This window comes from Myotis davidii, unplaced genomic scaffold, assembly GCF_000327345.1.
Source record: "Myotis davidii unplaced genomic scaffold, ASM32734v1 scaffold317, whole genome shotgun sequence".
In the NCBI taxonomy this organism is placed as follows: domain Eukaryota; kingdom Metazoa; phylum Chordata; class Mammalia; order Chiroptera; family Vespertilionidae; genus Myotis; species Myotis davidii.
The window spans coordinates 2,506,831-2,529,060 of record NW_006288994.1 but is presented as its reverse complement, the minus strand read 5'-3'; the positions used below and the strand labels follow the sequence as shown (position 1 = coordinate 2,529,060).

Sequence of the window (22,230 nt, the reverse complement as noted above, 5' to 3'; positions counted from 1 at the left end):
AACCCCTCCCCTAACCTTTACCTGCTCCTGGGACCATCATCCTACTATTGTTTTAATTCTTCCCCTCATTCCAGGTTGTCTTTTCAGGGGAAGATGGTGACTGGGGAGAATTTCTCATGAGTCAGAGGGAGTCTCTGTAATGTTTAGGACTCATCTAGGAGGCAATGCGGGGTGACATTCTGTAGAAAGAGGTCTGGGTTTGAGTTCATTGTTTGTCGCTATTTGCATAACCTCGGCCACGTCACCTAACCTCAGTGAGCTTTAGTGGATAAACAATACCTGTTCTACAAACACAGCATATTCTTGGAAGGGCGCTGGCATGTCACCTCTTCCCACCTTCTCTTGTCAAATCCTCTCTCTGGAGAGGTTCTGCTTCTACTCTACTCCCTCGGGTGTGGTCCACAACCTAAAACAACAGTACCTCTCGGAAAAACATCTTCCCAAGACAAAGCTCACCCGGTGCCCACAGCGTTCTGTGTAAGTCCTTCTTCCCCAGAACACAGCAGTATAGCAGACTCAAATATATCAGTACAGGTTACACGGGAAGGCTGCTACAGCCCAGATAGCTATGCCTACCTCCAGAGTTTCCACCTCAGTAGGTCTGGGGTGACAAGCTGCTGGTTGACGCCAATGTGGCTGGTCAGAGGACCACTTTGAGAACTGCGGGCATTGTCCTAGTCTGTCAAGTATTTGCAGAGTCAGGATTAAGCACGCTAGCTGCCTCAAGTCAATTCCCAGCTCTAATTCTTTCCAGCTGTGCAATCTGGAACACGTCAATCTCTCCAAGCCTCAGTCTCTCCACCTGTAAAATGGATATAACAATGATGCGTCCTTCACAAGGTTATTGCAAGGAAGAGTGAGTTCCTGTGTGAGGAACTTCAGGAAGTGCTCTATGTTCATAAGTTGTTATGATTCCGGGGGTTCTAAAGCCCCCTGGTCATCTTCTCACTAAGCTGTGCTTCTCAAACCCCAGAAAAAAACAACATCTATTGTCACTACTGAATGAGTCTGTATCCCAGAGCTGCCCAGAGATGAAGGCAAGCTTCAGAGCACACGAGTAATTAGGTAATGACAATGAGCCAAATATACCCAATCCCTGAGGTGGGGGCTGGGAGAAGTGGAGGCTCCCTAGAATTCCTGTAGGTAAAGAACTCAGGATGTGGCATCAAAAGCTCAGAATCTGGATCCAGGCTCTGCCACTGTTTGGCCAGGGAACCTGAGACTCAGTTTCCTCATCTGTTCATGGGGACAACAATGTTCACCTCAAACTAAAGGAGCTGCTAGATTGTTTTGGAAGCTGTGGTCCTCCTAGCTGTGAGAAACCCAGCAGCTACCCAAATATTTGTGTCCCTTTCTGTTCCCGTCAATTAAGGTGCCAACGCTGATAAGCTGAGCCCAAACAGTGCTCCCTGCCCCCTGGCTGTGCTGCCATCTGGATTCGGTTACTTAACAAACTCTCATTTCTGAGAAAGGCCAGGTCACTCCACTCCAAACCATACTCCCCGGCCTCAACCTCACCGTGTTTCCAGGGAATGCCATGGGTCTATGTACCCAACTGTAGGTCAGTCCAAAAAAGAAGTGATTAGCAAAGGCTGGACAGAGTCATGGTCAGCTAGAGCCACAAAACCCACAGGAGACAGAGGTGCATGATAACGTGTCTATTTCCCTTCCTCTCCTCTTTCCTCCAAGAAGTCAATTTCGCCAGTTACTGGACATACCCTGAAAGAAAATCCCACAGGAAAGCAGCACAGATTGTGTTTATCGTTTTGTTCCATTTCTCCTGTTTGCTCAGTAATCCTGGTAAATAGCTTTGTGCAAACAGAAACCTTTTGAAGTCTATTGAGTTCTCTCCCAGGACACTGACACCTCAATCTTCAGGTTTGTGTGTGGGTGGAGAAAGCACTTTGGCATGAAACTTCCTGATCAATGGATGTGTAGCAAAAATGAAAGAACAGCCACTGGTCATTTATTTACAACAGACGCTGACAGTAGCGGTTCCTGGGTGTTGGGGATATAAGAGAACACAAAGCATAGCCTCTGTCCCCATGGATCAATACCTAATCAGGGAACATTCTAGATAACACACAGAATTAACTGCAGAGAATTTGGCCAATGAGTACTGGCTCCTTTTTAAGACATATTGGTCAAAGTGTGAGTACAGGAAGGACAAGTCTTTATGAAGATATCCACCTACTTGTGTGTTCGGGTTTTTTTTTATTGTGTCAGAAGAAATTATAACTGTAAATCATTTCCAGAAACAAGTAATGGAAGTAGTTCATCTAATTCTTCTAAATTGGCTACACTGAACAGCTATTTGTGTATTTATTCATCCGCACATTTAGTTAACAATATTCTTTGGGACTTTCTATGTACCAGACACTAGAGATACAGACATGAATCTGACTAGCGCTCTCTCTTCAAGACTTCTCAGTCTAGTGGAGACACATAATTACTGTTGGATGATGAGTTAGGGAAAAGCGAGAATAACAAGATACCAGGGAAACAAAGAGTATACAGCCCATGTTATGTGTGTCGGACAATGCGGCTAATGCCTACTGGGGCCGTTGCAAGTGCTTTACATATATTCACGTAAGCTTCACAACAACCCTGCCAGGCTAATATTCTAAGCTCCATCGTACAGGTGGAAAAACTGAGCCACAAACATATTCAGTTACACAGTTAGTAAGTGCTAGTTCGGGTGAGCCCAGGTGATTTGTTATGTACTGTTATGTACGTTGCCTCTCCAACTAAACTCTCTGATGAGCAGTCAGAGATTTGGTGACAGCTCAGCTCTGCTATCAGCTAGATCAACTTGCCCTACAAAAGCACCCCAACACAAAACCTCTTATGCAGTGGGACTTATTCCAGGTGTGAGAGACTCCAGCAAGAGTTTTTCCAAGACTGAGTGCCAAGAAGGATTACTGACTTCCTTGAGTGGTGGCCAGAGAAGCATCATCATGTAAAACAAAGATAGTAAGACGGAGGGACAAAATATCAGGTTCCTGCCCCAGCCTGGCTCCCTCTGGCCATGTGACCTCTGATAATTTGTTGGATTGCAGGTTCTCCTTTCAGTTCAGTGGGGATATCAATACCAACTTCAGGTCATATTTTGAAGGGCTTGGATATGAGTGGTTTTTAAGCTGCCATATGGATGCTATATATATTTTTTATATGTTTTTATTTATTTCAGAGAGCGGAACGGAGAGGGAGAGAGAGACAGAAACATCAATGAGAGGTAATCATTCATCAATTGCCTCCCGCATGCCCCCTACTACTAGGGATGGAGCTCACAACCTGGGCATGCACCCTGACTGGGAATCGAACCGTGACCTCCTGGTTCAGGGTCAATACTTAACTATTGAGCCATACTGACCTGGCCGGATACTATGTTTTTTTATTATCATTATTTATTCTGTCATCATCAGTTGTTGTCATCATCATTTTTGTTATCAAAGGCTTGGCCCACAAATATATCAATGTATTTGTTGAGTGTGAATTAGTCTTAGAGGTCAGAATCCTAAGCTCAAGGTCATATATTCAGTCCCAACCGAAAACCCTAGAGAGAAAGAGATCCTGGCAGGGTTTGGGTCCGGAAGGGGACATCGGCAGAGCTTGCTGACGTAGTATGACCTAGATACTCTGAATGGGCACTTTACAAAGACCCACAGAACTCTGCCAGCTTAGAGTGCCCAAGCTGCCCCACTGACCATCCCTGAATCACCACACACAACGCCATTCAATGATTCTGCGTGGAGCACATGTCACCACCATTAGCTAAGGCGACAATAAATTCTTTATCAGTATCATTGCAGTTTTAGAGCCTTTTCCCTAAAGTGTGGTATTTTCAGGTCTTCTTATCTCCCAGCCCAAGTCACATAATCTGGGCTCTTTTCATTCTTCGGGCTATGCTGTCCAGCAACGGGCTTTTCTTGCCTATGTCCATGCATGACACGGGCTGGCATGCTCTGCAGCCTTAGCTCCAATTAACTCTCTATTTTGTTTGATTTCTAGCCAAAAGCCAGCAACTCCCTGGGTTTTACTCCCAGTTGCTCAAATAAATAAGCCAAATGTTAATTTGTTGCTCATTGATTACGATTAAGTGCAGAGATGTTGTCACCGGAAATGTTAATGTATTTTTAGGAGCCCGCGGTGGCACCACAGTGGTATTGGATTTTGTTTTGCTTTGGTTTACGGGGGGGAAGGGGGGAGGGGATGCCCCTTTTTTAATGTCCATTATCTCATTTGATTCTCTGAAGAGCTTGGCAAAGTAGAAAGAACAGGAATTATGATCTGTATGTCATGGGGTGGAGGAAACTGAGCACAGAAAAGTTAAATCGCTTGCCCATGGCCACTCGGCTCAGAAAAAGCTAACGCAGCTAGAACTCAGGCAACCTGACCAGCAAACTTGGGAGTGGCTCCATTTCCCATATGTCATCATGTGGGATAGTAATAATTTATATAATATGTTTCCATAGACAATTTCTGGGTTATCCAGAAGGCTTTCCATGTGCTCAAATATGTCAGTAACATGCTATATACTGTATCACTCTGGTAGAGATTCACTGTGCTGATTAGCCGATGAAAGGCTCTGAGAAGTCCTGCTGTACAAGATGCACACATTTTTGTTTGTTTGTTAATCCTCACCCGAGGATATTTTTCCATTGATTTTTAGGGAGAGTAGAAGAGAGAGAGAAAGACAGGGAGAAACATCGGTGAGAAAGAAACACATCAATTGGTTGCCTCCCACACAAGACCTCACTAGGGAGGAGCCTGCAACCAAAGTACGTGCCCTTGACTAGAATCAAACCCAGGACCCTTTGGTCCACAGGCTGATGCTCTAGCCACTGTGCCAAACTGGCTAGGGCTAGATGTACACATTCTTGATCCAGAATTGTCCGAACACATTAGACCATGAGGAGGCAAGGGCAAAAGCAGAGAGACCATGTGCCAACAACAGGGGCGCTTGGGTGCAAAGGAAAACTACAAGAGTGAGAAGAAAGTGGATCTGGACATATTTCAGGGGCAGAGCCCACCACATTGCTGGTGGACAGCACGCAATCAGGGAAACTATCAAAAAAAGGAGGCAAAGAAGAGTTGGAGACATTAGGTCTGAGCAACGATATGAAGAGAATGGCTACTTCCTGCAGGAAGCTCTCCTGGACTAACAACCCCACCTTTCCATTGTAGTCTCTCACTGCACCAGAACCCTTGTCTTCAGAGGCTGCACAGTTTTAGTTTGATCACTGTTGATAAAAATTTTGAAAATACCTGAGCTTATAATGTTTTACTTACTGAAGTCCACCCTCTACATTCTCAGGTGCCGCATCCATCGATTCAACCAGCCGCAGATCAAACATGGTCTAAAAAATAAAAGGTTACATTGTTGTTAGGCTTAACTATATGGACTATGAAGGTTCACAATGGTTGCATCTGTAATGAACAAGTACAGACTTTTTTATTGTCGTTATTCCCTAAACAAAACAGTGGAACCAGTATTTGCACAGCTCTCACATTGTTTTAGGTATTGTACGTAATCTAGAGATGATTTAAAGAATACAGGAGGATGTGCATGGGCTATATGCAAATGTTATACCATTTAAAAATATATGTATATTTTTTTATTGATTTCAGGGAGGAAGGGAGAGGGAGAGAGAGATTGAAACATCAATGACGAGAAAGAATCATTGATCAGCTGCTTCCTATACTCCATACACTGGAGATTGAACCCGCAACCTGGGCATGTGCCCTGATCGGAATCGAACTGTGACCTTCTGGTTCATAGTTTGATGCTCTACCATTGAGCCACGCTTGTTGGGCTGTTATGCCATTTTTTATAAGGGACTTGAGTATCTATAGATGTGGGTATCTCTGGCCGATGCTGGAACTGAACCCTCATGGATACCAAGAGATGACTGTACCATGTCCCCAGCTTCTAGCACACTGTAGGCACTCAATCAATATTTGCTGAATAAATGAATGAACAGAGACTTGAAGGCAGTAAATGCTTAACAAACTGTCGATCTCCTGTTACTAATCAATCTAGCATGCAGGTATGATTAATATTACCAATCAATTTAGCAGAAGGTAGGGAGTTGGAGGATAGTGGAGGAGTCACTACTGACCGTTAGGAGAGGATGGTCAGAAAAATCTAGTCTGAATGGGAGCCCTTGGGCAAGTCCTTTCCCTTCTCTGATTCCAGCTCTTCCAAATCCCGCTTCACAAGGGGTAGGATAATATGATTTCCATTAACCCTGCATCCTTGCCGTCCAGGGGTCTATGTGGAAGCCATGGCCTGTGGCCTTGGAAACGTGATGTGCGACACTGCCCCACAAACCATGTCTGATTAAATGCTCCACCAGCCAGCGCAGCTTAAGTCCTCCAGGCACCAGGAGAGAGGGGTGCATTGGGGCTGGAGCCACCAGGAAGGCTTCCTAAAAGATTTCCTTCCTCCTTCCAAGACCTTGAATTTCAGATGAAGTTGGTGACGTTCAGTGGGGAGGAAAAGCATCCTTTTTGGTTTTCATCACTCCCAGTCCGATTGTCAGGACTATAGTAGGGGCTTGCCCCTTACCTGCTCCCAAAGGACCACTGAGCCAAAGCCCCTGGCTCTTCTAGACCTCACTGCTCTCTGAGCCTTGCTTGGCACGTTGCCTTTCTTTTCTCATCTAGTTAGGAATAGACAAAGATACACTTCCCATCTGGACCTTCCTTAAACCATTCACCCGAAAGGCTGGTCTCAGGTTCCAGGATCTGGGCAGCGTGCTTGGCCAGAGGCCCCGCCACGGTGCATGGAACAGCCCCACATGACTTCCCTGGCTCTCACTATGAGTGCTCTCCCTGAGAAAGCTACTGGGAAAGTCATTTTTGGTTTCAGTTCGTCCCTTTTTCTTTTCCACTTGGTCGCCCAGGGTGACATCTACCCTGAGATTTTCTCCCCCGGGGACCATCCGCTTTAGCACAGCTTGCTTGTCTGGGTGCAGATGTTCTCGGCCCCCAGCGCTTCCTTTCCCCAGAAGAGGTCACTCCTTGATTAAGAAAACTAGTAGTTTTACCCCAACCTCCGGCCCCCCGCTGCCATTCAATAAAAACTTCTTCTCCTAGTGAATAACCAAAGCCCAACTGGCCATTTAATCTTTACTAATGTTTTCACCATTGATTTTATCATCATTGTTATTCTGAAAAAATACTTATTGCCCTGTGTGGTGATTATCACATCAGTCTTTGCAGAGATCTCAGCATGACAATCATTGTATTTCCTCCTCAAACTGACACTCTTGCTGCTACTGAAGGACAAAGACACGAACGGGCTACATCAAGATTATCAACTGCATGCCCGGCTGGTGTAGCTCAGTGGTTGAGTGTCTACCCTAAGAACCAGGAGGTCAAGGTTCAATTCCAAGTCATGGCACATGCCCAGGTTGTGGGCTCAATCCCCAGTAGGGGGTGTGCAGGAGATAGCCAATTGAGGTTTCTCTCTCATCATTGATGTTTCTATCCCTCTCTCCCTCTCTCCTCCTCTCTGAAATCAATTAAAAATATTTAAAAAAACACAACCTATCAACAGCAAAGGTTAGCAGAAACCTTTGGTGTTGAGGCCTATTCCTGATGACAAGTATTGAAAGAAAAGGCATCAATCAGTGTTTAATTGGCTGGGCCACCTTTCTAAGGCAGGAGTGAAAGGCTGGAACATAGCAGTCATTCAAGGTGAGAAGCACCATCCTGGAAAGACGGACAGGTAATCAGGGAGGTGATTTGAAAGCCAGCGGCTGGGCTAGTGGGTAGCTTAACATTCTTTTCATCTCCAAGATTCCCAGAAAGTAAACAATGGCAACCAAGCTACAAAGACAATGGCAGCAGAAAAGCCTACCTAATCATCATGGGATGGAATCAAAGATCAGGCCATGCACCGTTGATTCTTTGTCATTGAATAAAGTGCCTGAGGTACTTAATATGTCATTCTGAGTTTTTGCTTTCAAGTAACATGTGGAGAAAAAGAATGGGAGGAAAGAGGGCAGGTAAGTGATTAACAGAGGCTCACAGCAACCAGAGGTTTAGAAAACCAGAACCATTACAGTCTAGGTGATTAAAGAGGGGCAAGTTCAACAATGATCTTGGAGAAAAAGGGAGAATGGAGTTGAATACCACTATCAAAGCTGCCTTAGTTGTGAATGAATTGCAAGTGACCACTTAGCCTTGGGACATACACTCCCAGAAACAAAAGTCATATAACCAAGACCTTAAATCTGAGAATTACCCTTCACTCATCAAATTCCAGCAGGTGCTAGGGAGACCACACCCAAGCCAGTACGCACCAGAATGACAGAAAGCTACATTTTCATCAAACAAGATCTTACCACTGGGAACAAGTCTCATAGCTTCAACGATTTGGTTTCTTGGCAAGAGCCAAAAAATGCTGAGTTCCCCTCCCTGGCAGTGGCAGAAACCTGGGAGAAGTCATAGGCAGGGTGGGCCGTATGCTCAGCACTCTTCTGCATGACACAGGACTTACCAAAGGGGTGACAGAGATTTCATAAAAGCTTTATAAGCCACAGTCGCCTTCATAAAGACCAGCTGTTGCCATCAGCTCTATAATAAAGGCTCAACAGAAAGGTTGGGCCGGATTCCTTTCTGTGTTTCCCAGGTCTTAGAAATCCCCAATAAGTTACCCTTCCTCATTACTCTTTACTCAGATCCATAGAGTTCCACGAACATGCAAAGAATGATCCGTAGTTAGCCTCCAACAAAACTAGGGACTTCTTAGAAAGTATTGCCTGAAAATTGTGCTGGAGTTTTAAGCCACAATAGCTGGTTATGCCCCATGAAAAGCTCATAGGTCGACACCTCTTCACCTGTTGTCCCCCCCGCCCCGCCCCATCTGTCTTTTCTCCACTCCCCTGCCAACACCACCATTTAGCCTCATTCCCTAAGAAAAAAAATGGCTTATTTCTGAAACCAGAATCCAGTGTCATTGGGAGGTATGAAGACTGATAGACAGAACAGCCCAACAGTATGGAGCAGAACACTGGGACACATGGAACAAGTCAAGGGCATGTGGGACACTGCTCCCCTTAACCCTGAAGCCCCAGGGAAGTTGGTCCCTTTGAGCAGATTCTCCTCTTTGCCCTGTATCCTTTCTTATGTGTGTCAAGAAGTTTAAAAAATGGGAAGTATAGTCGTAGATTTTTGGAGAGACTTGGTAAAGCCTTTTGGAAGGACAACTAGGCAGTACTTATCAAAAGCCTTAAAAAAGGCATGTCCTTTAAATTAGAAAGACCAGTACTAGTGACTTATTTCATGCTCACAATTTGGTGTGAAAATGTAAAAGTACTGTAAGGATGTTCATCACAGAGTTGTTTTTAATGAGGAAACATTAGAAACAGCCTATAGGTCTACAAGTGGGGATTTGGTTAAGGACATTCTAATATATTCACATTATGTAATTCTTAGCAGCCATTCAAAATGGTATAAAAATATTTCATTGATCTGACAGGAAGTTTATGATATATTATTAGGTGTAAAAAAAGACTTCAAAATAATAGTTGGGATAGAATTGCATTTTTTGTTTAAATATATAACAAATTGTAACAGTTATATACACATAGATTTACTTATTACGAATATGATAACAATGTGTGGAGTGAGGGGATTGGAAGAGCTTGGTGTAAAATTCCTGCAGTGGTGATGTTACTGCCCGAAGTTTTGGCATTTTTGACATGAGGTAATTCTAAGGCCCTGAGCACAGAAAGAAGGTCTTTTCTGAAGTGAGAGATCCTTCCTGCTGTCAGTCCCCAGGAAAAAGGTGTGTCTCAGAAATTAAGCATTAAAAAGAGAGATTCCCTTGCTGGGTCTTTTGTCCTCAAAAGTATATGAGACTCATAACCCTTGAGAGTGAAATATCAAGGTATTCTCAAAGCTTACTTCTGAGTCATTTTGTTTGTGCAATCCCTTAGGAAGTTGCAAAATCTTTTGTCCTTTTGATCTGTTCTGGGGAGCCAATAATAATGACAGTAATAACTGCCGTCTATGGGATCGGGCTCTGCGGATCCATTTTCTCCAGGCCTCCCCCAGCCGCGTGTGAAATGGAAGGGCACAGCCCTGTGTTGCAGGAAGGAAGAGCTCACATTTCTGAGCACGACACTGAGCCGGACCCTCTCCTCGGACCTCTGCACAGATTCTCATCTGCTCCTCACCACAGCCTTTAACATAATGACATCACCTCCACTGCACCACTGAAGACACTGACGAGGGGCAACAGAGACCAGTGACCCCCAAGGCCACTCAGCTTGTTCGTGGTGGACACAGAATTCAGTTTCGGGTTTTCAGTCCTAGAAGCTCTGACTACTAAGCTCTACTGCCAAACCCCAGAAACATGAGAAAGTGGTTAATCCACATTCAGATTTATCCAGAACCAGGAAGCAGAGTAACACCAGCATGAAGGTGGCAGAGAGAGGGGAGGGGAAGCCAGCCTCCCCGAATGGGAAGATGGATGCCGGTACTGCTGGCTCGGCCCCCACTACCCTGCTGCCCTCATGACTCTCCATCCAACTCGAACTTGGACGACCTGCTTTCCATTTATTAACAGAGGCCACATTCTTTAATAAGCCTGGATCTGCCTGTGAGATGTGTCCATTTGGTCCATCTCATACCCCTTGCTAATCCAGGAACAGTGAGGCGCTGAGGTTATAAGGCTAAGGTGCTTCCAGCCTAATAGTAAACTTACCAAGAAACTGTAAATTGCCTGGCTGGTGGTGCTCAGTGACTGACCATCCACCTATGAACCAGGAGATCATGGCTAGATTCCCGGTCAGACACATGCCCGGGCTGAGGGCTCCCTCTCCCTTCCCTTCTGAAATCAATTTAAAACTATATATGTATTTTAAAAGAAACTGTAAATTATGGACCATGGCAAACACGTGATCAGAGAGGAGGGTGCTCTTGGCTCTGTTGGGGAGAGGAAGGCCATGCCAAGCACAGCCTGTGGACACCTGCATTTCTGTCACTGGCTGGCAGGCCTCATTCCCAACATGGTTTTCAGTGCCCTCCAGGGGACTTCATGCCACTGATCTACGAGAAGGAAGTGCGTCGCCTTGCCGGTGGAGCAAGCTAAGACATCTGAGCCAGGGATCTCTACGACAACAGACAGACATTCCCTGCAGCCATCCTCAGCCCGTCTCCCTGTCCATCAGAGCAGTGACAACAGCCGAAGTGGCTGTCGGGAATCAAATGAGCCTGGACCATGGGCTGAGGCTGCCTCGAGACCCAGCACAATATAAGAGTTCTACCTCTCGCTTTACACTTCGCCTCTTCCGAAAGCTCCTCCAGCCAGATATCAAACATACACCCACATGCCCCACTCACGCACACTCAAGCACATACCCTCACACACATGCACAGACTCTCCCAAAGCAAATATTATTTTAAAATGCTTGAGGGCAGTGACCTGAGGGTCTATTGAACTTGAACTATCGCAGCAGCAATTTTCCTTTCAAGCCAACGTCAGATCCAATACTGATGGCCCAGATGCTGTGTCACGCTGAGTAAGGATTTCATGTGGCCTGCGTCAAATTGAGCCCAGCACGCAACTAATCCACAATCAGGCTCCTGTCACTCTTACATCCCTCTTAGAATCGTGTCAGGAACTAATGTCCTGTCATTCAGCTTCAGTGGGCAATCATTGGGACTTCCTCCGATAAAGAAGGGAAGCAGGGAGCCCACAGCTGACCTCCCCGGGGCTGTGAGGGGTCTCAGGCCCAGGGAACTACCTTCCCCAGGATAAATATGTCTGAAGTTGCCTAACTTCCCTGCCTGATCTAATTAGTAAACACCTTCAAAGGGATCAGGCTGACTTTTGAGACAAAGTCTGCCACACGCAGCAGAGGCGAGCAAATAAATATTGAAAGGGCACATCTGTGTAGGTGGAGCGGGGAGGGGAAAACAGATTAGAATCAGAGAGGAGTTAATGTTGGCAGTTCTGTTGTGCAACTGTCCTTGCCCTTGCCCCTCACCGCTTCTCCAGGGCTTCTGGGGACCTGGCCCCCTAGACACCCAACCACCCAGTCTTCAGAAAGAACTACCCAAGACCTGGACTCACCCTGACCAGAGCCCTGGTCACTGGATGCCATGCTGGTTTTGGAAGTTAGAAGTGAACAAGATCTAGCTAATGGAGCAGAACAGTGCCAGCGAGTGTCCGTGCAGGTGGCTGCTAATGGTGGTGCTGTTTTTTAATCCATCCAATGCTGGCACTTCAGGCATGACCAGCAGTTCTCCACTGCACCTCTGCAGAGACCAGCCCTTCTACAGCGTGTCCTGACTCTTCATGCTTTTTCAGTGGCTGGCACAGCAACTAATGAGACCTCCCGGTCACACTAAGGCTTCAGAGGAATCCAAGTCCATGGTGCAATGCAGTACCATGAACTATATCAGTTCCACCTCCACGGTTAACACTCCAGGAGGGCCTACGACAGAAGCATTGTCGTCACTGGATTGAAACCATCAAAGCCATACTTGGAGCTGAAGTTCAGTTCTCTGAAGTAGACCAGATGGGTAGGCCGATATAAGCTTCTTTAATACATTTAACTGCACATGTCCCAGGGATGAATATGTGTAAATATTACTTTTCTCATTTCACAGAGGAAGCTGAGATCTAAGTACATCAGATGGGCCACATATACTCCAGTCTGCTTTGTTTTGTGTTTGTTGTTTACTGATTTGGTTTTGTTTTTTCTACTGTACCATGTGTATGATTATTCACTCAGCAAAAACTGTAAAATACTTGAAGGCAAGAATCTTGTCTGTCTTCTTTCTACTGTATTCACAATGCACAGCTGAGAACTGGATCCATATTCACTCATTCATTCATTCATTCATTCATCCATTCACTCAATATATAGTTATCATACATTAGGGATACAACAATGAATAAGACCAAAAAGTTACCTGTTACCATGAAGTTTACATTTTAGCTGAGAGAGACAATCAGTCAATAAAGAAGCATACTAATGAAGGAAGTAAGAAAGGGAGGAAAGAAGGAAGGAAGGAAGAGGAGAGGGAGGAAATAAGTAAATTATCAAAACCTCATGAATGTCCCGCAGAGAACTGGGATTGAAGATGTAATGAAGAGAGGCAAGGTGGCACCACGGATTCAGCATTCAGGACAGGAATCTTGAAGGAGGTGACCTTTACACTGAGATCGGAATGACAAGGAGGACTCCATAGAAGATCAAAGGGAAGAGATTGCAGTCAAGGAGACTAGGCAAGACCTGCAGTGAGAATGAGCTTTAAGGGTTCAAAGAGCTGAGAAAAGGCCAGTGTGGCTTGAGCAGGACAGTGAGTGAGGGGGAATTACACAAGATGATGTCATTGGAGTAGGTAGGAGCCAGATGACACAGGGTTTTGTAAGCCAGGGTTAGGCTCATTCATCAAATATTTGTTGATTGAATAAATGCACAGGCCTTGAAACACTGTGAGGATGTAAGTACCAATTGCCATTCAGGAGTTGACAGTTGCGTCAGAAAGATGAAAGAAATCTACATCTACTCACTCAAGAAATGTTTACTGAAGCCCCAGTGTGTACCAGGCACTGCGGTAGATAAGAGGGACTCCAGGGTGAGTAAGCCACACTCCGTGCCTTCAACCAGCTCACAATTTTAAGGAGAGACGAGCACAGTACAGAGCAGTGAGGAAATACTATGTGAGCAATTGGAAAACATCTGTCTCAGTCTGAAAAAAGTCAAGGAAAAAGTTAAGACAGCCAAGATGAAAGAGTTCAGAGATCGGTTGGACCCTGCAGGCTGGAAAAGGTCAGGGAAAATTTGCACAGAGAATATTGGACTTGAGCAGGATCTTCAGGAATGAATGGAACTAAGAGATAAGAAGGAGGGGTTCCTCGCTAAATAACAAACTCACACAGGTTTAAATCAAAGGTCAAAATCCAAGTGGGGCATTCAAATCTCCTGACAGCCTCTACTCTTCCCAACCAGCGCCTTCTCTGCACACATACCTACCCCTCCATGCTCATCCCCACTTTGGGCTAAAACACAACTGAAATTACCTCCTAACCATTCCCTACATTGCTTAGCATCCTACTCACTCCGAAATGAAAGTGTGCCCCCCCCCCCAATTCTAAGTAAGAAGACCATGTATAGCTTCCTGATGGATCAATATCCCATGAAGGGAGTCCTAATTATACCGTATGTTTCACCTTGGGACAGTTCTTTTCCTCGGCAAAAAGATCCCTCCTTAAATGCAATGGAAGTTTGCTTCCTTGATACAGCTGTTCATGGATCCTAATTTCAATCTCTAAAGTATTTTGGTCAAATAGGACTGGGTCTGAATCAATACCAAAACCCTCAGAGCATATAACAATAAGCATTGATTTCTCACTCATGACCCTATGGGCTGCTGAAAAGGCTCTGTTGCTGGTGGGCATGGCTGTCCTCTGCTTTTCTCTCATCCTCCTTTGGGACCAGGCCAACTGGGACATGCTTATTATGGTGATGTTATTATGGTGATGGCAGGAATACAGGAGAGTAAGTCCACTATAGGCACTCTGTAACTTCTGCCTACATTTCATTGGTCAAACCAAGTCACAGATCCAAGTCCAATGTCAAAAAAAAAAAAAGGGGGGGTATTCAAGAGGAGAGTACACTCTGCCCACCATGGCAGGAATAGAGACAATGATATGCAAGTTGCAGCCAATCATTTAATTCACCATAGAAGTTACAAAGAATTCATCCCACTTCTTCCACTATTGTCAAATCTCAGAAGGTAGAGCTTGTGCCCCTATAAACATCCTTACTTTCCAAGTTAAGTTTCCTTAACTTCTTATCCACCTTCTCCTTGCTCTGATCTGAACACATTCTAGTTTGTTAACATTTCTAGCTAATTTTGTCAGTCCGGTGTGGTCATGGCATTGTCTTCTAATGGGGATTTGCCAGTACAGGAAAGTGGGTGCATCTGTTAGAATTTGATGCCCAATAAGCACTCTAAAAGTGAGCTTATGATTCTGTGGGTAGACCAGACAATTTCTCTAGTCTGGGCTGGGCATCGGGGTTCATTTGTGTATCTGCAATCAATCAGATGACAAATGGGCAAGATGTTAGTTGGTATAGGATGGCCTCAGTTAGGATACCTGGGTCTCTCACCACGCGGTCTGTATTCTTCCAGAAGGCTAGCCAGGATTATTTACATGTTGGTATCAGGGATCAAGGATCCAAGAATGGAGGCTGCATGCTTGAGGAATAGATTCAAATGGCACAAATCCCTTCTATCACATTCTATTGAGCAAAGCAAATTACAGGGCCAACCCAAAAACAAAAAGCAGGAAAATAAACTCTACCTAATATGCGAAAACATTGCTGTGTGTCTATGGCAGCTCTCACAGTGCTGGGCACACAGCTGGTCATTGGTTGCCACATAAAGTCACGCAAAAATGAATCTATACTCAATGCAACACAATTCCAATGAGATAAATCAATGGTTCATGCATTTTTTCCAGTTAAGTCTTTTTATTTAAGATTAAATATGCTCAGCTGGTGTTACCCCATGGTTGAGTGTCAACCCATGAACCAGGAAGTCACTGGTTTGATTCCCAGTCAGGGCACATGCATGGGTTGTGGGCTCAGTCCCTGATGGAAAGTATGAGGAGGCAACTGACTGATCTTTCTCTCTCATTTATGATTCTATCTCTCCCTTCCTTTCACTCTAAAATCAATTTAAAAATATATATATAAAAAATAAATAATTTTTTTAAAAAAAGATTAAATACTACATGAAAATCCAACATGGAAACCAGATGAACATGGAAATACTTTAGCTAGAAGAGGGGACATTCCTGAAGTTCTTCCTCCTACTCAACTTCTCCAATCCTCATCTCCCCTAAGGTATCTCAGGCCTCCTCGGAGGCCATAGAACAAAATTTAAAAACTATTGAGTGAAGCCAACATCTTCCAAACTTTGTGAAAAGGGATCCTCCATAAGCAATGCATTTCACAGGGTGACTCAGAGGACACAGCCTGAGAAAACGGAGAAAACTGTTTCTCAACATGACCTCACCTTCAGTGCGATACGCTCTATTTTCTTTTCTTTTTTTTTTTTTTTGATTTTGAAATGTTGGTCATGAACTACTAAGTTGATTTTATAACCCACTACACAGGTCATTCCCCACAGTTGGAGACCAGTGGACTGGATGACCTCTTGGAGAAATATTTCAACATTAAAACTATTGACCTATGGTTCCATGTCTTCCATATCCTCGATTTCCATTATTTATTCTCAGGAATGAGGAGAGTCTGGGGATGGGCACCACCAAAAAGAGTAGACGTTAAGTTCTAGATAAGTCATAAGGATGTTCCCAGAAAAATGGAGACCACATGACCTTGTGGACACTAACAAAATCAGTAGAGACTTATAAGAGTTCGCGAGAGAGTCTGACTACCTAGGTTAAATTGTGCCAATTACAGCCTGAATTACTTGGAACTTATTACATAAACTATGAATACCTCAATAATTATCTCTTCTGATATTTAGGTCTAATATTAATATCTACCCTGCCAGATTATTAATAGCATCAAATAAGATAGTATATGATGGGCTTAGCACAGCCAGGAACAGTGTCAGGATCCTCTAAAAATAATAAGGAAGTAGATGGATTTTTCTCCGCAAAGTAGTGAGCTCAATACTAAGACAAGAGAAGGATTGCTGTCTCTGGCCTCTGCCCCTATTTTACAACTCAGAGGGATGGATCTGAGTTCAAATTTTTGTTCTGCCATTAAAGAGTTGTAGTCTTAACAGTGGTCTTGGATGACTCAGACTTTCTGAGCCTCAAGATTCTCAACTGAGTAATGGAAATAACAAAACCTTCCTATAAGGTTAGTTGAAATAATAAAGGTAAAACAGCTGGCACAGTGTCTGCTGCATAGCAAATGCTCAATAACAAGGAAAGACCCAGAGAGAGAAAGAGATCCTGATAATATCCAGCCAAAAAAAAAATCAAAGTGCTTTGAAAGCAACTGTTCATATTTTGAAAATAACTGAAAAACATTCAAGTTGTGTAACAAACAGCCACCCACAGCCAAATCACACTGGTTATCTTAGCTATGATTTAGTCATCTAAAATCAGAGCCCTACCAAGAAGTTCCAATAACATGAAGTCACAAAATTCATCACTCTTTGGTGTGTGTGTGTGTGTGTGTGTTGCATCTGTTTGGCTGAGCAAACACAACTTCTTCTTGGTGCCACAAAATTGGTTGGGGTTTCATAATAATTAAGGCAAGTCTCTACCATCAAGAAATCTATATAATCAATCAATATCTCAACCTCACTCCCCTTTTTACTGAGTACTTACTATGTGCCAGGTATTTTTACAGGCCTCACTTCACCTAATCCTCCAGGCAACCTGAGCACACAGGCTTTTTTTGTTTTGTTTGTTTTTGTAATATATTTTTATTGATTTCAGAGAGGAAGGGAGAGGGAGAGAGAGACAGAAACATCAATGATGAGAGAGAATCATTGATCAGCTGCCTCCTGCCAGCCCCACACTGGGGATCGAGCCCACAACCCAGGCATGTGCCCTGACTGGGAATCAAACCATGACCTCCCAGTTCATAGGTCGACGCTCAACCACTGAGCCACACTGGCTGGGCCACACAGCGTTAATTCCCATTTTACAGTTGAGAATCCTGAGGCCACGTAACTGTTAAGAGGCAGAGCAAGAATGTGAATCCAGACCTCTCTCTCAAAGCCAAAGTCCTCTGACACTTCCCAATCCTACTCCCACAGATTAGTAATAGATGTAGATAAAGTTCAACAGATAGAACATGACATACCAACTGCCTAGCCCCTTTATGTGTATATCTTAGTGGGGTGGGGTAGGGGTTAAGAACAAGGATTTCAGACTTCGCCAGATCTCACCTCAAATTCTTGCTCTACCACTAATAACTTGAACATTCAAGAGACAGAGATGATCAGATGTGATACAAAGTTTTATATGTGATGTAAAGTTTTGTAAATGCATGCACGCACAAACACCACCCCCCACCATAGACTCAGCGCTGAGAGGCACCTTAGAGAACATCCAATCCAATCTCCTTACTGAGAGGCACCTTAGAGAACATCCAATCCAATCTCCTTACTTGGCCATGGAGAGAACCAGCACTGGGTGACCATGAGAGAATCGGGGTGCTCCTGCCTGAGGTCCCACCGGCAAAGAGAACAGTCACCATTCAAACAAGGGGCATCAGAAACCCACCCCACCCTCCCGCGCCACCCAGTGCGCATCTAGAGCCCCACCCCAGCCCAGCTCTCGGTACAAATGTGCGCAACTTTTCCCGTGGTTACTCCCCAATCAGAGGAAGGGCCGGCCCTGATAAGGCAGACTCTGCAGAAGAAAGCCCATCGCCTGCGGAGATTTTTGTCTGTCTGCTCATTCGCAGAGGTCACGAGAAGGGCAGGGGAATTCTCTCAGGACGTGACTCCTGGGTCTCCACACCCAAGAATGCAGGAAGGTTTACACAAATCAGACCTCCGGCAAGAATTCAGGCAGGCTCCCCCAGCCATCAGCTGTTCCGTTGCTAAGAGACTGGAGTGGGTGGGAAAGGCCAATAGCCATATTTTTCCAACTTACCAGCACAGCTATGCCTTTGCCCCCCGCACCCCCCCAGGGGTTGGGCTTTCTTAAGAACAGGATATAACAAGCAGGCCCGTGGAGAGAGTGAGAGTACATTTTTTTCAAGAAATGAGCCGAGTTTTTCCTGGACATGAGTGTCATCCAGCAGAGAGCTGGCTGCTGCCGATTTCGGATCTGATGCAATGTTGGGGAAAGAGCCGCTGAGTACACATGACTCAACAAAATATTCAGATTTGCATCCCTATCTCCTGGGGAGATGCACTTATCAGCACCAACAAGTGCCATGGTGTTGGTCGAAGTGTCGGGCTGCTTGGTCATCGGAGAATTTAAAAGGAATTTTAAAAACCAGCAAGGGCTTTGGGAGGTGAGCATCTGAATCACTCCGGGACTTTCCTTTTCGGTTGCATTCCAATCGGACAGACCTAAGCCTGGCAGAGCCCTGCCATTGCTCAATGTCAAAAACATTCGCCTGGAATGCGAGACATGTGAACTTGGACACCCCCTGCAGCTTCCCTGTGTGGCCCCGCTTGCTGCATCACTATAAACACAAACCTCCCTCCCCTCAGAAGGTCCTGAGGGCAGAGGCAGAGCCAGCTGGGGCTGGGGAGCAGGGAGGTGGCACATTGCACAGGAAGGAAGGCAGGGACACAGAAGTGAGCATTCCTCCCCCAAAGTCTTTGTACAGATTCACAATCCACTCTGCTGAGCAGAGCAGAGATGGAAAATGAGCCTTTGGGAACAGACTGGTGGACCCCTTTAGAGCTTTCTTTCTTTCTTTCTTCTTTTTTTTTTTTTTTTTTTTTTTTTGCCTTTAGAAGAAAGCAAGAATGTGAATTAACTTCCTCCTTCTCTGGGTTTGTACCTGGCAGTTTGAGGCAGAAAGAAACATACACACACACACACACACACACACACACACACACACACCCCTGCTACAGTCACTTATTTCCTAAGAACTCAAAAAGTGGATATCTAATTGCCTGTTCTGTCCTCTGCCAGAGACCCCTCCTACCTTGGCTTAAATAGTCCAGGTAGCAGTCCTTGCCACATTAGTATAAATGAGAACATAACTCAGCATACCCCAAAAGCCCATTGAGAACTTGCAGCATGTCCCATAGATCAGTGCCCCAGACAGTAAAGACTTAATGGCTGGCAGACCTTTTCGGGGTGAGGGAGTAACCATATACAAATCACACCACCCCCTTTTCCACCTCCAAAGCTGGCACAGAAGGAAGGCAGGCATCACAGGCAATGTGCCATCCACCGCAGAGAATGGAGGAGTTGAGTGCAGGGTACCATGCACAAAAACCAGGATACGCAGGTTCGAGAGAATAAAACACTTAACCTAAATCGGACTGGCGGATGTTAGGAACTTGATGGCTTTGTCTGATTGAACATCCACAACAGCCAAAGAGGTACCTACAATGCCTTTTCAGATGTACAGTCTGTAGGACACAGGAGTCAAAACAGCCTGGGAAGTCCTACTCCAAGGAAGGTGACACTTGCTGCTGAAAGAGTAATGATCCCTCAGGCCAGCTGTCACAGATGGTGCAATCCTTCACACAGGACAGCAATTAGCTGAAATAACGCCAAACCCTTGTCACCCTCCATTCCTAATTGCCCATCTGGGCTGGCAGATTTGTTTACCAAAAAGGCACTTGGAGTAGCAAGTAAAAGGGCTGTTCAAAGAAGACTCTAGAATGCAATTGAGTGTGTCTTTTGGAGAACGAGAAGGTGTGGACAAGAGATCCTAGGCAGGCTGAGGACCAAAGGCAGGGAGTTCAGAATTGAGCTTATTGCCCTTTTAACCCCTGGAGCTGGGGAGGAGGAGGCGGAGGGAGGAGGGGTTAAGAGAGAGGATTGCAATACACCCACTTCAGGGCAGAGCCCATTGTTGTTTTGATGATGAACTGACTGTGTGACACAGACATGTTATTTATTAGCATCCTGGACATCAGCCTCCTGTTCCTCCTTCACAGGCTGATAAAACTTGTGCAACCCCCTGCGAGTCATTTCTCCCTCATGCGACAAAGGGCTGAACCAAGGGGTGGCGTTCCAGGCCACGGCTGTGATTTCTGTAACGGCATTCATAAGTTATCTGTCACAAGACAGGCTTTGGTCATATTGACATATCGTCAATCGCTAAAGCAAAGTCACAGTAATATCTAGATTCGTCCTTGGAGCAAGTAGTAAGAGACTGCGTTAAGTTCTTCCTTGCATTTTTGAGAACATGAATAATGCCATCTACTGTGAGTAGTTGCCCCTTAAATAGAAAGATGCTTTGTCATCGGTTGAAGATCGAGGTGATCACTGCCAAGTTAATCTTTAACACTGTTTACTGGGCCTTTAGGAAAATCACCAAAAGAAAATTGTCAGCATTATGCTCCCGCCGCCCAGCACAGTGCAAAGCACATAGGTGTGGGATGAATCTGTGCTGGGTAAATCGGTGGCTCAGTGGAACTCAACTTTGACCGACTAAAAGGAGATCTTTCTCTCATGAGTGTTGGAGATTTTATCCAATAGGACCACCTGAGCCTGTCAATCACTAGGGGCCGTGACCTCTAGTCCCCTCCTCCTGTATTTCCTATGTAGACCCATGCTGCTTCCCTTCTGCGAAATGCCTTTCCCCTACACTTGCCTGGAAAACTCCTATTCCTAGTGTGAAACCCTTCTCAAATATCTACTCTGCTAAAAGCCTGTCCCTGCTGCAGCTCTAAGGACAACTGGTCACTTCCTCTTTTGCGTCCACTCTGATACATGGCACATAGCACAATGCCTAGCAAATAGTATCATTTTGATTGATGAGCAAATGAATGAATAAATGGTCACTAAGAATACAACTGGAGTCAATGAACCTATAGCAATGAGGTGCCTACTAAGTATAAAGCACTGTCCTCTGCCTTTAGTTAGAATCACATGCCACATAAGTGTCTTAGGGGGGTGGCTGGGGAAGAATCTATAAAATGAAAATCCATGTAGCTTTTATGGTACCAATCCCAAAGCGTTTGAATTGACCCCAAATAACGTTCTATAAAACTAAGGAGCCAGCCCTAGCCCGTTTGGCTCAGTGGATAGAGCATCAGCCTGCAGACTTAAGGGTCCCAGATTTGATTCTGGTCAAGGAAACGTACTTCGGTTGCAGGCCCGATCCCTGGCCCTGGTCAGGGCCCGTGTGGGAGGCAACCAATCGATGTGTCTCTATCACATCAATGTTTCTGTCTCTCCTCCTCCCTTCAATCTCTCTAAAGATCAATGGAAAAAATAGCCTCAGGTGAGGATTAACAAAAAAATAAAAATAAATAAAACTAAGCAGTCAAAAGGAGCAGTAATGCCAATATCACCCCTTAAATATTAACCATCCATCTCTGAAGGACTCCCATCCACTCTCTAAAAAATAAGGGAAGCAGAAGCAGCCACCTTCCTCCTTTGGGGATAGACTATGTTTTAAAATAAGGTTGGTCATTTGCACAAGTATCTTTGACTCATACAATTTGTCACCCAGACACATGTTTCCGCCTGGGCCTGTCCCTTTTCCCCTTGGAAGAGGAAGAATCGTTCTAACCCACAGGGCCACAACTTCAAGAGAAAGATCTGGCCTAGGGCAA

The 22,230-nt window shown here is 45.0% G+C and overlaps 1 long non-coding RNA gene across 4 annotated transcripts in view; it reads right to left on the bottom strand.

Annotated features, from left to right (window-relative positions):
* LOC102759098 overlaps positions 1–22,230 on the bottom strand; it is a 111,209-nt gene that overhangs the window by 19,522 nt on the left and 69,457 nt on the right. For 3 of the 4 annotated variants that reach the window (XR_001513430.1, XR_001513429.1, XR_001513427.1), the window contains exon 2: positions 5,293–5,360. This is a non-coding gene — a long non-coding RNA (uncharacterized LOC102759098). Of the gene's footprint in view, positions 1–5,292; positions 5,361–12,091; positions 12,456–22,230 lie in introns of all 4 variants that reach the window. The other variant, XR_001513428.1, reaches the window with a different exon arrangement.